This window comes from Protopterus annectens, chromosome 1.part1 (genome assembly GCF_019279795.1).
Source record: "Protopterus annectens isolate FY-2018-M chromosome 1.part1, PAN1.0, whole genome shotgun sequence".
Lineage (NCBI taxonomy): Eukaryota > Metazoa > Chordata > Ceratodontiformes > Protopteridae > Protopterus > Protopterus annectens.
The window spans coordinates 310,312,494-310,330,629 of NC_056726.1; the positions used below are offsets into that span (position 1 = coordinate 310,312,494).

Here is an 18,136-nt window from a genome sequence, read left to right on the forward strand (position 1 = left end):
GGTTTATCAATGGTTAATTCAGTTTAGTGTTGAAAGCAGTAAAGATGTTAAACAAAATGAAATGTCTCTGTCATTTCAAAGCAAGATATTGCTACACAGAAACCGAAATAGCAGGAAACACGAACTGTAGAAGAAACTCTCAGTCAGAAAGAAAACAATAACAGAAGACATGCTGTATTTGATAGAAATGGATAAATACAATATGTATGAAAAACTGAGGCTGCCAAAAGGAATGTCAAAAACTTAAGTCAAATTAATAAAGTGATTGGAACTATAGAGATCCACATAATATAACAAGAAGTTATGTACTCACCATAACGTTCGATGTATGTAGTCCATCTTGCCTCATATTCTTACCTGTGGGTTCGGAGCCAAATGTTGGCTCCGACTCAGCCAAACTTTTTTAGCTCGAAATCTTTCTATTGGCTGGGCTAAGATGGTATTCCATGCTGCACTGCTCTCTATCTCCAGATCTAGTTTGCTGCGAGCACCAGTAGTCATTCTCCATGTATAACAACACCTAAGGAAAGGAAGAAAAAACCAAGAATGAAGGGAGCTCTGAAACCAGACCTAACCTCCAGATCCTCCAGGACGGGGGAAGGAGGGGGGGTAAGTAAAAATGTGAGGCGAGATGGACTACATACATTGAACGTTATGGTGAGTACATAACTTCTTGATGTTATGTAGTCCAATCTCGCCTACATTCTTACCCGTGGGACAGTGTCCCCAGCACCTAAATCCTGGGAGGGTCAGTGGAAAATACTCCTAAGCACTGTGGAACCAAAGGAAGACCTGTCCCTAGATACCACATCCAACTTTTAATGAGTGACAAAGGTGTGAGGAGATGCCCAAGTAGCCGCAGCACAAATATCATCCATAGACAATCTGGCCTGAAAAGCTGTAGATGTAGATACAGACCGAGTAGAGTGAGCCTTCACCCAGAACGGTAAAGCTTTACCCCATGAGGAATAAATTAAAGAAATCCAGCTGGAAATCCAGCTGGACAACGTGACTTTGGAGACAGGAGACCCAATTCTGTTTTCCAAAAAGGAAACAAACAACTGATCAGATTTTCTGAGGTCTTTCATTCTGTGCAAATAAAAATGTAATTGTCTGTGCACATCCAATTGATGAAATTTGAATTCTGCCTTGTTTGAGAACTGGGGAAAAAACACTGGCAATTCAATAGATTGGTTAAGGTTACTGACTGACGCCACTTTGGGAAGAAAAGAGGGGTTTGGTCTGAGAGATACCCTGTCCTTATGAAAAATCAAATAAGGGGGTTTGATTGATAAAGCTTGAAGCTCTGAAACGCGTCTGGCTGACATGATGGCTACTAAAAAGACAGTCTTCCAAGTTAAGAATTTTAAATTGCAAGTGGCTGCAGGTTCAAAGGAGGGTGAAGTAAGACCCTGTAGAACAAAGTTTAAGTCCCAAGGTATAACAGGTTCCAATACTGGAGGACAAAGTAACAAAGTGCCCTTCAGGAAAGCCTTACAGAGTCTATGTGCCATCAGGCTAGGCTCATCTGTGACATGAAAGGTAGAAATCGCCGCCAATTGGACTTTAATGGTTGCGGTTGCTGAACCCTGGTTAAAGAGAATATAGACAAGGACTCCAATACAGACAAAATTGGAGCTGTGTAAGGATCAATCTTTTTGGCATGTGCCCAGATTGAAAACCTCTTCTATTTGCTGTAATAAATCTTCCTGGTCAAGGGCTTATGAGAGGAAGATAAAATATGAACCACTTCCGGCGAAAAATGATGAAGCGTAACTAATGACAGAAGTTGAGTAGCCAGGCTGTCAACCGGAGGGTCCAAAGAGAGGGATGAAGCTGCCCTGACATGTGTGTCAGTAAATCTGGTTGTGGGTCCAGAATCCAAGGAGCATCCATGAGATAGGGATGGAGAAAGGGGAACCAAATTTGACGAGGCCAGTGTGGGGCAATCAGAATCATTCTGCTTCCCAAGGATTGCGCTTTCTGAATAACCTTTGACAGCAAGGGGACCGGAGGGAAGGCATACAGTGGACCGGAGGACCAATCGTGGACTAGAGCATCCCTGGGTGACTCCCCCCGAGGGGGGATCAACGTGAAGTAGCTGCTGCATTTGGCATTGAGGGGGCTGGCAAAAAGGTTGACCCCACCTGCGGAAGATCTGTTCCGCAACTTGACAGTTCAGGGACCACTCGTAAGGCATCAGAATAGCTCTGCTTAGCCTGTCTACGATCACACTGGACTTCCCCGGAATGTGCATTGCCACCAGAAAACGTTGGAAAGACACTGCCCACTGCCACACTCGCATGGCCTCTCTGCAAAGGAGGTAAGACTTGGTTCCTCCCTGCTTGTTCAGATACCACACCACTGACATATCGTCTGAGTGGATTGCAATAGTCCCGAGAGGAAGAAAACTCTGGAGTGCTTGCAATGCTAGTAGCACAGCTCTCATCTCCAGGACATTGATATACAGATGCATCTCATGCTCTTGCCACGTGCCTTGGACTGTCCTGCCTAGATAATGCCCCCCCCACCCCATCTGGGAGGCATTCGTGGTCACCGTGGCAACCGGGGGCACAGGAACGAAGGGCTTTCCCGCATTCAGGATGTCGGTGCAAAGCCACCAACTGAGATCCCGTTTGCACCTGTGAGTAGAATAGGGTGAGAAAGTGAAAGACGTTGAAGAGACCACTGGGCAAAGAGTAGCCAATGAAAGAGCCTCATATGTAACCTTGCCAGAGGGACTAACATAATTGTAGTAGCCATTGTCCCCAACAGTTGGGAGGACCCATCTTGCCTTCGCTCGTCTCAGAGGGAACAAGGCATGAACTTGTTGTTGTAGGACTCTGATTCTTTCCTGTGGTAGAAACGCCTGCATGAGGACGGTGTCTAGTTCGGTGCCTATAAAAGTGACATGCTGTGAGGGCAACAAGGCAGATTTTTCCCAGTTCAATGTGATGCCCAACTGCTGACATAGGTTGATAGTAGCGTCCCTGGTCTGAAGTAGTAGATGCCTGGTGGTGGTAGTAAGGAGCCAGTCGTCTATATATGGAAACACTTGGAATCCCTGTAGTCTCAGGTGAGCAGTCACACTGCCATGCATTTGGTAAACACCCTGGGGGCTGTGGTGAGACCAAAGGGCAGGGCTCGAAACTGAAAATGACTGGCTCCCAGCCAGAAGCGTAGGTGACTTCTGGATGCTCTGTCCATCTTTATGTGGTAGTAAGCATCCTTGAGGTCGATGGAGCACATCCACACTTCTTTTCCCAACAATGGGAGAACAGACTGCAATGTGACATTCGGAACTTGGACTTTTGCACATGGGTGTTCAACTGACTGAGACCCAATATGGGTCTCAGGTCCCCTGTCCTTTTCGGCACCAAAAAGAATCTGGAGTAAGTCCCTAATCCGATCTGGTCTGAGGGGACATGTTGGATGGCTTCTTTTTCTAGCAGCTTTGAAACTTCTGAAGCTGCGTAATCCCTTTGACTGGGTGGAACATCCGGGATTTTCTTGATTGGAGGGGGATTTGACGAGAAGGGAATGACATATCCTCCAGGAATTATTCGTAGAACCTATTGGTCCTGGGTGATGTCTTGCCAGGCATCCGGGTATAATGAGATTTGACCCCCGACTGGCTCTGGAAACGCACAGTCGGGCCACCCATCAGGAGTGGCGGTAGGGAGAACAATGAAAGGAATAGCAGTCTCCCGAGTTGCGGGGGCCTCCTCTGCCCCTAGAGCGGCATCTCCCTGAATAACCACCCCCCTCCCCTGCCTCTGGAGGGAGGCTCACCTTGTGCACCATGAAAAAATCTCTGTGATTTCTTGAACCACATTTTGCCACCCCTCTGGGCCTTGGGATAAGGCCTAGAGGGAAGGGAAAAATGGACTCCTATGGCAGACAGAGTTTTTCCCTCCTGCTCGCACCTGGTGAGAGTGTCTTTCACCTTGGTTCCGAACAAAAAGGAACTATCAAAAGGGGCGTCGGTGAATGAAGACTTGAAGGCCTCCACGAAATGACAAAGGCGCATCCAAGCCTGCCTCCTAAGAGCAACTCCTGAACTTGCTGCCCTACTCGCTCCTTCGGCTGCATAGGAGAATAGCCTCATGGAGGAGTTTGCAATGGAATTGAGGGTAGACATCTCAGCGCTGACTGTCTGAGCCACCGCCTCAGAAATGTTACCCATGAGAGTATCTCCAAGCTCCTTGAGGAGATCTCTCTGGAGCCGTGTAAAGTGTGATAAATAATTCAGTGACCGTAAGGTAAAGGTCCCTGAAGAAAAAGTGTGCTTCCCATACTGGTCCATGGTCCTAGACTCCTTGTTAGGGGGATGGACGGTGGAAGAAGTCTCGGCTAATTCCTTCTGAGTAGCAGCTGTCACCACCATGGCATCCACATGGACTCCCTTGGACAGAAATTCCTTATCAGGAGGAGCAGACAAAAATTTATTGGGTCTCCTGGGGACTGGTTCCACAGAGTCAGGGGTTTCCCACACCCTTCGACAAACCAAATCCAGAAGCTCGAAGGGTAGAGATACCCAGGAGGTGGAGGGCTGAGCACCAAAGGCCTTCAGAAAGACCGACTCCTCCTCGGAGGGGGCTTTGGATGGCCAGTCCCCTCTTTGTTTCAAAATCTCTAGGATGTCAGAGAAAGAAACATCCTCAGAGGATGACTTGGGGGCCCCTCCGATTCCTTGAGGTCAGTATCTGATGTGAGAGACTCATCCTGGGAATCTATATGCTTCCTCTTGCATGTCTTCTTTCTGGGTGGCTCCTCAGGCAAAAACTCTAAGGGGCCCTCAGAAATGTGGGGGCCACTCATGGGGGTACCCTGAGGCCTTGGGGCTCCGCTGTCTAGAGATAGATGGTGATCAGAGACCTGCACCGGTGTAGTAGGGGACAGAAGGACCGACCCACATGATGCCGCTGACGACCTGGCCAGCACGCTCTGCATGGCCTTGAAGGCTGCACCCCCAAGTCCGAAGAACAACCAGCCTCTGAAGCCACGACAGGAGTCAAACTTCCCCGCGTTGAAGCACCAAGAGGGAGACTAGAAGCCAAGAGGTGTCCCGAAGCCTCTCCCTCAGGTCTGACTGAAGAATCCTGAGTCCTAAACCCCGTGGACGGTGCCGACGGGGTCAGAGCTGACGTGACCGATAAGCCAGGAGGGGCTGTCGGAACCGACCTAGGGACATCACGTGGAGCCGAGAACTCCAGCTCCGAAAGCTGAGGTGTGCTCGGAGGAGGAAGTCTCGAAGCAGGTTGAGGGACTGGCTCCGGAGCCGACTGGATCAGAGCCGAGAACAATTTTGCCAGAACCAGTGACTGAAGGAGTCTATGTACCACTCTATTGACATCCACATCTGATAAGATCCTGGAGGATTTACAGAATAGAGAAGGAGATCGAGACCTCCTCTCCGAAGAGGACCTGTGAGGAGGGGATACTGGCCTAATGCTAAGCGATCGGCTCCGAACAGGTTCCAAGAAAATTGGAGCCGAAGCAGGTTCCATAACAACTGACACTTCCTGCGGTCCCAAAGACAACAGAGCCGAGGATGTCGAAGCAGACTTTGCTATTTTCTCCGGTGGCTCCGAGGAGCTGGAGATCTCTTGATTTAGAAGATTTAGCCTTAGAGCTGGAAGCACTCTCCAGACCCTCCTCGAAGGAGGGTTTCAGAAGTCCTTTCAAAATCAATGTATTCCTTTCCTGAAGAACTCATGGACTAAAAGCGTGACAGAAGCTGCACGACTCCTGGAGATGAATCACTCCCAGACTACATAGACGGAGTGTCCATCGGTAATGGACATTTTGTAACTGCACCTAGAGCACTTCTTGAAGCCCGAGGGCTTGTGCTTCTTAGTATCTTTGGACATAGTTAACCAACAATAATAAAGCACCAAGACAATCAAACACTGAATAAAGGCCCAACGGTCAAACAGTCACAAGGTGAGAAAAATCTACCACACACAAATACCACGAGATCTCTTAAGTTAAACGATCCTTAGACACAAACACAAGGGAGAAAGGACTAATACCTCTAATTTAAACGGTACTTAGTCCCAGTAAACTTAAAAGTCCCAAAGAAAGCAAGGGGACAGTCTAGGTCCTCTAACTGAAAATAGGCCTAGCCCGTTGGAAACAGTTAGTGGGATACCACAAAAAAAAAATCCAAAACACAATTTTTCCACAAGACAAGAACACACAATAGCTATTAAAATAGGTTTTTGTTTGCAACAAATTTCTCTGATAAGGAAGAAAAACGGTACTTAGCCACAGCCAAGAGCAAAACCACGTTCGAGCTACACGAGCGGCAAACGAGATCTGGAGATAGAGAGCAGTGAAGCATGGGATACCATCTTAGCCCAGCCAATAGAAAGACTTTGAGCTAAAAAACTTTGGCTGAATCGGAGCCGACATTCTGCTCTGAACCCACGGGTAAGAATGTAGGCGAGATTGGACTACATAACATCAGAAATTAACAAAATACATTGAACGTCCATCAACAAATAAAACACTCTGAAAGCAGGCAGATTAATTACTGCGTCCATCATCGCTGAAATATTATATTATACATAAAACAGAATGATATCCTCAATTAATTTAAGGCAAATCTTAATGACTGGATGTGAGTAGGCAAATTCTTCCCAGGCCTGACTTGCTTTGCTCTTCTGGAAATAAAAACCAAGACTATGAGTCTATACAAAAATGTGATTCAGTCAAAAAGATGAAGGACATCGATGTGTATTTTTATAAAAACCAAGAAATCTGAATTGCCCAGTTAACAATGTTTAGCAGAGGTAATCCTCGTTGCTTTACAACATAATGACATACTGAAAACAATATGCTTAAGTTAAAATTAGGGACGAGTGTAGAAAAACTTACTCATTGTGTTTGCTGCGTAATTCCATACTTAAAAGTAATGTGTACTCATGGCGACATTATCGCGCGGCGATGGCTGTAAACTAGAGTTGTTGCCCATCTTTTTCTGTAAACGCCGTTTTCCACTTCAGCAAACACGTGGAATTATGTCGTTCTAGCGGTTAGATTATTGACAGCACATTTATCTGGAAGTGGAATTGAGCACTCTCTGAAATGAGTCTCACTTATTATTTACTTTGTTTTGTTTTATTGATGAAGGATGGATCAGAAACTGTAAAAAATAGTGAGTAGATTTAAATTAAAAGACGCAGCTAGAGTACCTTCCTTTTTTTAGTTAACGTACGTTACTGGGGTGATGAATTTTTTGGAGTGTTTCTGTATGCGATAAACAGGCTCTGTGTCAGATATTTGCTTTACATTTCAGAACAGCCGGCTCCAAGCGAGGTGAAAGCAATGTTAAAATGGTTATTACTAAATGTGATAATTTAGCGAGCGTCGTGCGGCAGAGTTCCTGATAGATAATTTTCAAACGGTGACTATACCTCTCAACTGTCCAGGTTTTCGCTTCATATTCTTTGTTTATTAATGCCTCTTAAAACGTTTATTTTTTTCTGGCAAAACACTGAGGATTGACGTTACTACAAAATTAAAATTCTTCAGAAAAGAATACTAACACAAACCCTGTTATTCTAGCAACTTGTTTATAAGGGTACTAGTTAAACTTAAAATATGCCCCTATTTTGGATCTTTGTCCTTCCATTATTTCCAGATTTGCACCCAGAGATTTAAGAGGCATGCTATATTTTGCGTACATACGTCTTGTGTGCCCTATTGTGAGCAATGTTTATAATTTCGACAGTTCGGTTTCACACTGAAAGGGCTTGTTACACGTTCGATGCTATGAATTTAACCGCCTTAATGTGTCATATGCGGCAAAAATATTTTTTATAAACATCACCTTCCAAATTGAAGCTGCAAGTGTTCCACATTTTGTTGGAGGGAATGTAAGATAGCTGTGTTTACGTAAGAGTTACTCCCTTTCCTCATAACCTTGACTTATTTGAAAGAAAACTGCTTTCCCTGCATTTTTGACTCCATTCATCATTCAGTTGATTTTTTTCATCTTTTACCTTGCCAAAGCGGCAGAGGAAGAGAATGAAGGATATGTAGTAAAGCTGTCTAGAGTTTGCCTTCGCGCTCCCTTGCAACAGCTTTGAACATCGTGGGTATTAGCAGGATTTTGAAAAAGCGGCTACAGAGAAGTCATCAGTGATGCTTTCAGTGCATGTAATAATTCATAGGTAGGTACCAGGCTATCGGCCCAAGGGCCTACATAAGCCTAGCCAACAAGGTTCCCTGGCTTACGCCACCCAAGAAAGTTATTTTCCTGTGCCACTGTCGAGCAGAGTCACAGAAGTTATCCCTGGGGTGTATTTCCTATTTCCCATCCACTCATCAAGATTTTTCTTGAAGAGTGCTAATGAAGAACTTTGCTTGACATAGATGGGTAGCCTGTTCCAGAGTATGGGAAGTCTCAGGGACAGGAATCTATCCTTCCATCATGTCCTGTTTATTGTGGTGACAAGGTTTAGGTCCCTAGAGTGTGCAGCTCGGAGGGATTGGGATTTCTTTAGGTGTAGCTTGTCCATCAGCTCTGGGTTTGACATAGCTGTATATGTTAGGCAGAGATCACCTCGGAGTAGGCGATATGCTACGGAGTAAAGCTGGAGTTTTTTGAGACGGTCAGTGTAGGGCATTTGTTTGAAGCAAGTAATTCTCTTTGTGAGGTACTTATAGGTTCATAGGTAGGTACTAGGCTATCTGCCCGAGGGCATTTATAAGCCTAGCCAGAGTGTGTCAGTTTTCGCCGCCCCATTGATTAATTAACTGATCCTCTGTCAAGTAGAGCCAATGAAGTGATCCCAGGGCTGTATTTTCTGTTACCCATCCACTCGTCAAAGTTTCTCTTGAAGAGTGTTAGTAAGGGCCTCGGCGAAATTGAAGTGTATTAACCCACCACGGAGTTCGAGCAGGAATGGGCGTGCCCACAGTGATTAACATGCGGGAGGGCGGGGATTAACAACGGCAATGACATGCTTATGTGCAGGGGGCCAAAGAAATAGGGAAAGGTTTTTAATCTTGGTGTCATAAACCTAAAAGGCATTACTGGGCTGTCTATCTTAGCAACATCAAATGTTTGGTATTCTTCAGTAAGTGCAATCATCAGTGATTTGCCAGAAAACCACACAGTCTTTAGAAGGCTCAATTGAAAAATGAGATGTGTACCGTGTTTTCTGTTTGTAAATGTAACTGTACAAACAGTACTTGCCTTTGCACTTTTGCACCGATTTGCGAATTAAAAAAAATGGGTACTTTTCCGTTATCAGGGCAACACTTTAAAAGCGGTTGCTGAGCTCTGGATCTAGTGTCTTGTCATGTATTTTCTATGTTGTGTAAAATGTAGAATTGACATGTCATTTTTTAAGTATTATCCAGTAAAATATTTTATACACACTTGGTTAGATTAAGAGTGGAAGGACATGACAAGACACTGGATTCAGAGCTCGGTGACTGGGTTTAAAGTGTTGCTCCTATAACGGAAAACGTTACAGCAGGTTATCAAGCACTTCTTTGTCAGAAATTAAGTCTATCACTTTGTACCTCTCATTCAAAATCAAACTAAAAGGGAACTTCTTTTTTTCTACAAGCTCACTGACACAGTGTTTAAACTTATTACTGCGATTCCAGATTACTGCTTCAACTAATTCTTAATCATTTCACACTGATGTACAATATTAAAGTACTTTTCTAATAAAGTAAGTCCACGCTTTCCACTTTTAAATTCACATACGAATGATATATCCATGTACTACTTTAACAAATGTCCTTTTTCTACATTATATGTGTTTCTTTCTGTAGAAATGACATCTTTAGCTGACGTCTCTAAGAAAGACACAAATGATTCAGCTTCATTTACTTAAAACACAGTCTGATCTAAAATACAAGTGTTACTATATGCGGCAGAGAAAGAAGCTCAAGCTCAAAAATGTCCCAGGAGCTTAAAGACATGTTATGCATACAATGTTTTCTTTATAATCTAATTTTTTTGTGCAATTACCTTTTGTTTTGGTGGATATGAATACGTGTATCATGTTTTCTGTTTATAGATCTATATTACCTTGTGTTATGGTGGCCTCTTTCAATCAAACGGTGGGCGGTGCAGTCAAAATGCTCGCAGGCGGGGTTTGGGAGGGGCTTGCTACTGCACATCTGGTGGGTTAATACACTTCAGTTTCGCCAGGGGCTCTGCCTGATGTAATTTGGAATTTTGTTCCAAAGCATGGGGAGTCTCTGTGACAGGAATCTATCCCTCCAGCATGTTCTATTTATTGTTGTGGTGAGGTTTAGCTCACTAGAGTGCGTGGCTTGCAGTGACTTGGATTTCTTTAGGTGGAGCATGTCCATCAATTCTGAGTTGGACATGGCTTTGTAAGTCAGGCAAAGATCACCTCTGAGTAAGAGATATGCCACTGAGCACAGCCAGAGTTTTTTCAGTCGGGCTGCGTAGGACATATGTTTGAGGCCAGTAATCCTCTTGGTGAGGTACTTTTGTGGTCTTTTCAGCTGTTGGAAGTGTCTTGTGAGGTACATCCCAAATGGGGCATTGTATTCTATGATGAGTCTAATGAGTGACGAGTAGAGGGGGACTATAACCTCTTTATTTCTAGATGGGAAACCTTTAGTAATTAGATGGGCCACATAGAAGGATTTCCTAACTACTCTGGCAATATGATTGTCAAAGGAGAGATTATTATCTACCTGGGTCCCCAGATCTCTTATTATCTCTTCTGTATTAAGAAAAAAACAATTGGCAGCCAGTACAACTCGCTTACTGCCTCCACTCTCAGCCAACAGCTAGGATCGAACAAAATTCGAATACTCAAAAGTAAAAACGAAACTTCATTTAATCACAGTGGTTTAGCGCTTTCACTTGCAAGAGGCAAGCTTCATCAGAACAACAATGAAAAAGAATCAACTGTTTAAATACAAGAAACGGCGCCAAAATAGGCTAATTACAATTGATTACATCATTAAAAATTATTATTCATTTAAAAAAACATTCTGACATATAAAAATTGCAAATCCCTTAAGAATGTTATTGTCAGTTTAAATATAAAAATGCAATGATAGTATATTAACATAAACCTTAATAAATCATAACCTAATACTACAAGATTATAAAAATACATCCTAACAAATAATATCAGTCCATGATAAGTAGGGGTTTAATTGAGATGTATTCATTTAGTCCTGGTGCTGTGGTGGCGTCAGTATATACCTGCCACCACAATTCCCGATATAAGAGGTGATTCTTAATATTACCACCTCTAGGGTTGTTTTTAATCAGTTCCAGGATCCCAAACTTAAAATTGTGGTCACTGCCACAATTTAAAATATGTCTGAATAAGGCATTTTTAGTGTCTTTCTTCCTTATAGAGTACAAATGGGTATATATTCTCTGTCTCAACTGTCTCTCTGTTTTTCCTATATAGAAATATTGACAGGACATACAAAGTGCAATATATACCAACATTGTCGACCTACAATTTCCTTTTGTTAAGTGTAACCTAGTGTGATTTGTATTATTCAGACATAATGAGTCCTGTTCACAAATATATTGGCACTGATGACATGTGCCACATTTTGAAGTACTGATTCCGTTCTGGTTAACCAGTAACGGATTTCTATCCAAAATATGTTTTAAATTTTTACCCATTCTGAATACAAAATGAGGTTGAGTCCCTACTTTGTCCATTATATCATTTACTGAAGTTAAGATGTGCCAATTATTGAGCACTATATTTCTAATAGACTGACTACATGGACCATATTCAATAACAAGGGAGTTACTATATAATCGGGTAACATTCATAGAAATGATGTCTGAACTCTTATTGCTTTTAGTACATTTAATGGTAGAATTTCTATTGTCTTCGTTTGCCACCATAGTCGTTGGCCCATTCACTGTCCCCAATAAGGGTATATATCTCTGTTCCCGTTGTCCCAGTGTATATTTCATGATATCTTTCAACATTAACTCATCATAACCTCTATCCTTGAATAAATCAAATATAAAATTCAATTCATTGACTAAGTCATCAAAATTGGAGGTCATTCTTATGGCCCGAATGCATTGACCCTTAAAGATGTTTCTTTTCAGTTTATAAGGATGGTAACTATTGAAGTCTAAGTATGAGTTAGAAAACGTCATCTTCCTATAAATGGTTGATTTAAAACCTTTAATATCTTTAGAAACCAGGGTATCCAAATAAGGCACCCCATTGTTATTGTATGTGAAAGTAAATTTTAAGAACAGGGCCAACGACTATGGTGGCAAACGAAGACAATAGGAATTCTACCATTAAATGTACTAAAAGCAATAAGAGTTCACACATCATTTCTATGAATGTTACCCGATTATATAGTAACTCCCTTGTTATTGAATATGGTCCATGTAGTCAGTCTATTAGAAATATAGTGCTCAATAATTGGCACATCTTAACTTCAGTAAATGATATAATGGACAAAGTAGGGACTCAACCTCATTTTGTATTCAGAATGGGTAAAAATTTTAAACATATTTTGGATAGAAATCCGTTACTGGTTAACCAGAACGGTATCAGTACTTCAAAATGTGGCACATGTCATCAGTGCCAATATATTTGTGAACAGGACTCATTATGTCTGAATAATACAAATCACACTAGGTTACACTTAACAAAAGGAAATTGTAGGTCGACAATGTTGGTATATATTGCACTTTGTATGTCCTGTCAATATTTCTATATAGGAAAAACAGAGAGACAGTTGAGACAGAGAATATATACCCATTTGTACTCTATAAGGAAGAAAGACACTAAAAATGCCTTATTCAGACATATTTTAAATTGTGGCAGTGACCACAATTTTAAGTTTGGGATCCTGGAACTGATTAAAAACAACCCTAGAGGTGGTAATATTAAGAATCACCTCTTATATCGGGAATTGTGGTGGCAGGTATATACTGACGCCACCACAGCACCAGGACTAAATGAATACATCTCAATTAAACCCCTACTTATCATGGACTGATATTATTTGTTAGGATGTATTTTTATAATCTTGTAGTATTAGGTTATGATTTATTAAGGTTTATGTTAATATACTATCATTGCATTTTTATATTTAAACTGACAATAACATTCTTAAGGGATTTGCAATTTTTATATGTCAGAATGTTTTTTTAAATGAATAATAATTTTTAATGATGTAATCAATTGTAATTAGCCTATTTTGGCGCCGTTTCTTGTATTTAAACAGTTGATTCTTTTTCATTGTTGTTCTGATGAAGCTTGCCTCTTGCAAGTGAAAGCGCTAAACCACTGTGATTAAATGAAGTTTCGTTTTTACTTTTGAGTATTCGAATTTTGTTCGATCCTAGCTGTTGGCTGAGAGTGGAGGCAGTAAGCGAGTTGTACTGGCTGCCAATTGTTTTTTTCTTCTGTATTAAGGGGGCCGCCACCTATGTGGTAATTCGTAGGTGTTTTGTTTTTCCCAAATGGGATGACTATGCATTTTTTGGCATTTAACTTGAGGCCATAACTTTGACACCAGGTGTCCGTCTCAGTAAGGCCCTTTTGGAGGATGTCCGTGTCAGCCGGAGAGTCAATTCTGTGACCTTTCCAGCTGCTGCAGATGTCTTGTGAGGTACATTCCAAAAGGGGCGTTGTACTCTATAATGGGTCTAATGAGTGTCGAGTAGAGAGGAACAATGACGTTTTTTCCTGGATGAGAATCCTTTTATGATGAGGTGTGCCACATAGAAGGACTTCCTGACTACTGTGGCGATGTGACTATCAAAGGAGAGACTACTGTCCACCTGGGTCCCAAGGTCTCTCATCACACATTCGGTGTTAAGTAGATTGCTGCCTATGTGGTAGTTCATGGGTACAGAGTTTTTACCAAAGGGGATGACACTGCACTTTTTGGCATTTAGCTAGAGGCCATGGTTCTGACACCAGGCATCTGTCTCAGCGAGGGCCTTGTGTAGGATGTCCACATCGTTTGGGGACTTGACTGTGGCTCCTAGTTTGCAGTCCTCTGCGAACTTCGTTAGCCAGAGGGCTTCTGTGTTAGCCTGTACTTCAGAGAAGTAGATACCAAACAGGAGAGATCCCAGGACGGAACCCTGTGGTACTCCACTTGTCACTGCTTTGAGGTCAGATTTGGAGTCTGCAACTTTTACTGTGTGGGTTCTGACAGTGAGCCAGTTGGCAACCCATCTTGTGACGTAGGGATTTATACCTAGTTTATTGAGTTTAGCTATAATTCCAGAATGGAGGATGGTGTCAAAAGCCTTGGCGAGGTCAAGATAGGCTGTGTGAACCACCTTACCCTCATCTACGGCTTTGGTGACTGCCTCAAAGAAGTCGATCAGGTTCAGGAGGCATGCTCTGCCTTTCACAAACCTGAACTGGGTGGGATCCAGAGTTTGGCGGTTACCAATGTCTTTGTTTATAAGTTCCAAGATGATACGTTCCTTGGTCTTGCAGACCAGGCTCGTCAGACTAATAGGTCGATAGTTCCCGGGATCAATGGTGGCTCCCCCATTTGTGGAGTGGGATAACTGTTGCTGAGCGCCATTCAGTGGGCACAAAGCCTGATGTGAGGCTATTATTGAACATGGTGCTTAAGTGGGGAGCCAGTTCGTTCTGAAGTTCGTGTAAAACGCAGCCTGGGATGTTGTCCAGTCCCATGGATGCTGTGTGTTTGGCTTTATTAGAGAGTGCAGCTTTTACTTGCATAGTTGTGATTACAGGGACTCTGCATTCTTCCTGTATAGATATGGGCCCTGTGGTGGCGGGGGGTAAAGTTAGCACTGAACCTATCTGCCAGGATGTTGGCAAATCAGTTGGTTCTGTAATTTTCGTGCCGTTATGCTGTAACTCAGAGCAGATCTGGGTGTTGCCATCGAGATTCTTGACATAGCTATAGAATGCTTTGTGGTTGTCCTTAGAATTAGTGGCGATTTTGTTTTCGTAGCTAGCTTTGGAGGATCTTATAAGGGATCTCAGCTTCTTACTGAGGCTGACCAGGGAGCTCCTCCACTCATGGGATTTTACTCTCTTTTGCAACAGTTTCTTCCTTCTGTTGTACAGTTTGTTTATGGCAGGGGACCACCAGACTGGCTTCCTTTTTTTGGAGGATAGCATCTTGATTCTGTTTGGGATAGCATGATCCATGCACTCGTGTAAGTGCTTATAGAGTGCATTTGTGTAAGATTCAGCAGTTGTAACTGTATGGGTGTCATGAAGTTCACCACTTCTGTCTTAAGAAGCATGAAGTTGGCTTTGGAGAAATTTTTTTACCGTGGTTTCCTTAATGGGGGGGGGGGATGTGGATATCAAGGGTGATTAGCTTAGGGTCAGATCGGACCAACAAGGAGTTGAGTTCAGGTGTAGAACACCGGTCACTCATGTTGGTAATGTCTAGTTCTAGGATATTGTTGCCCCTGATGTGGGTGTGGATAAGTTGATCCAGGGCATTGGAGTTTATGAATTCCAGAAAGCATTGAGCTAAGGAGTTGGTACATAAGTAGTTTTCCCAGTTAATGGTGGGGTAGTTGAAGTCACCCATTATTAGGGTGTTTGCTTGAACCCTAATATTTTCCAGTACATCAAGAAAAGAGGAGAGGGAATCCTAGGGCATGATGGGGGATCTGTTGCAAGCTACAATTTGGATTGCAATTTTGCCCAGAGGTAGTTGCACTTGGATAACCTCGGATGCATTATGCTGAGCAACTAGCCTGGAGGTGTGGATATCCTTAATGAATATGGACACACCTTCGCCTTTGGTGTTTCGGTCCAGGTTACATGGCCGAAAAGTGTGGTATGAGTTATAGCCTGGTAGTGCAGGGGTGCTCTCTGGAGCCTTGAACCATGTCTCAGTCACTGCACAGATATCAATGTTCTCCATTTTAAGGAGTGCCTCGAGTGAGTGCATTTTGAGATTTAGACTTCTAGCATTGAGTAGCATTACCCTCAGTTTTTGCTTGCATGTTCCTGCTACAGTGGTGAATTTGTCATTTGAACCTTGCCTAAAAAAGGCACTATAGGGGCAGCAAGAGCCTTAGCCAGTATCCGGAATCCCAGGGGCGACAGGTGCAGGCCATTTCATCCCAAGCAGACAGATACTGTATCCCCTTAGAATGACACCAGAAGCTTAGCCAATTGTTGAAGTCAATCATTTTGTCCTTGTACTGCGGTATCATTCTGGGCGATGGCAGAATGCTACTCAGGGCTAGGGTCATACCTGCCTGGGCTACAAGATTGGAGAGCTCTTTCATGTCTCTTTTCATGTAGTCCAGGGAGGTACGTCTCAGGTCATTCACACCAACATGGACAATGGCAGAGTCATACTTGTACTTGTTGTGGAGTGACCTGAGTGCATGGGTTATGTGGCGGATCCTGGCACCCGACAGGCAGCTGACAGTAAACTTCTCTTTGCTCAGCCTGGTAAGTGGGACATCAGTGTGCCTGATTATAGAGGCACCTATGACTAGTGTGTTGGGTACTTTGTTTTGCCTTATTGGCTGTGGTTGAGTGGCACACTGAGTCTGTGGGCTATGTGTCATTTGGGTTGTGTTGGAGGATGGAGGTTGCTTGCGTTTCTGCTTTGGAGGTCTCTGTTGCTTAGACAGATTATTATTGAGAGCCTCTGTGACTGTTTTTGTGTTACTATGTGTGGAATTTGGTGGTGTAGATTTAGTGAGACTATGTGATGAGTGTGGTGTGGTGCAAATGTTTACCTTCTCCTCATGACTGTCAAGTTCAGTCTTGGTTGGAGAGAGCTTTACCTCCAGTTTGGCTAGATAAGTGCATCTCTCACAGGTTGCAGTGTTGGGTAGTAGGAGGAGAGGGTTGTCTGTGTACATGAGGCAATTTCTACATTGCCTCAAGATGCCCAGATTCATCAGATAGACAGGAGAGAATACTGGGAGCTGACCCTTGGACATGCCTGAATAAAAAACTATTTTCCTCTAGATAAGTGAGGAAAGTGAGTACAAGAGCTGTTTTTCTCTAAGCAAGTGAGAAAAGTAAGTACAAAAACTGTTTTCCTCTAGGTAGTGAGAAAGGTTGAGTGTTATAGTAATTAGTAGCTTATTTAGTGCTTACAAGTTCTGATCAAGTGCTGAGCATGAATAAGCAAATTTAAGTGCTAAAACTAAGAATCTGTATCTGCACTAGACGAGTTGCAGGACAGACACAAGTGCAAATGCAGGCTTTCAAATCAGAAAGTTGAGAGAGATGGAAGAGGTTGCCCAAACGGCCAATAACTACAATTTCTGGGCCAGAACCACTCCTTATGTGGTAGACAGGTTACCTAGTGCTTCCCACTCCCACTGATAAGCTATAAGGCTTCCCTCCAACACAGAAAGGCATGGGGGGCTCAGAAGCTTACATACAGTCCTGGATACAGCAAATCTGTATCTGGAACACTAGTTACAGGAAAGGTAGAAAACAGGTTTACAGTTTTTTGTTTTTTTTTATAGAAAAGTAGCTAAAACGGTATTAAAAACAATTCACATGCAGTGCAAGCTAGCACACTTGAGTATGTAGCAATATTAGACCAAACACAGTTTAAAAAATGAGTGTCCCAGATCATATCTACAGTGGGGCGGGCAACTGCAAAAGCCACCAAATTTGAACTACAAGCCAGAAATAGGGAGGGTGGGTGAGCCAAAACAGTTTCAACAAAGATCTAAGCAACAATTAACAGTACAAACTCTAAAACGAAAAAATATACTCAGTTTTGTATATTTGCAGATAGATTGGAAAGCAGTCTCTCAGAACAGGGAGACAACAGTTTCAACAGAGATCTAAGCAACAATTAACAGTACAAACTCTTATTCTTTGTCTTTCGGCTTTTCCTGGTTAGGGGTCGCCACAGCGGAACTCTGGTCCACTAATGATTGGCAGTATGTATTTACGGTGCCGAGTTGCCAGCTCGACACCCAACCTTCAACAAAGGCACGCCCACTCACGCATGTCTTTCGGAATGCCACTCAACCGCAGGGAGGACATGCAGACACCACACAGAAGGCACTGCCCGCACTCCAGCCAAGAATTGAACAGGAGAACCTCTTGCTGTGAGGCAACAATGTTACTGCTGCACCATTAACAGTACAAACTCTAAAACCAAAAAAATATACTCAGCT

The 18,136-nt window shown here is 43.0% G+C and overlaps 1 long non-coding RNA gene across 1 annotated transcript in view; it reads left to right on the top strand.

Moving 5' to 3' along the window:
* Positions 1-7,123: 7,123 nt before the first annotated feature.
* The window catches only part of LOC122804750, a 331,892-nt gene continuing 320,879 nt past the window's right edge, over positions 7,124-18,136 (top strand). The window contains exon 1 of the long non-coding RNA XR_006365239.1: positions 7,124-7,162. This is a non-coding gene — a long non-coding RNA (uncharacterized LOC122804750). The remainder of the gene's footprint in view (positions 7,163-18,136) is intronic.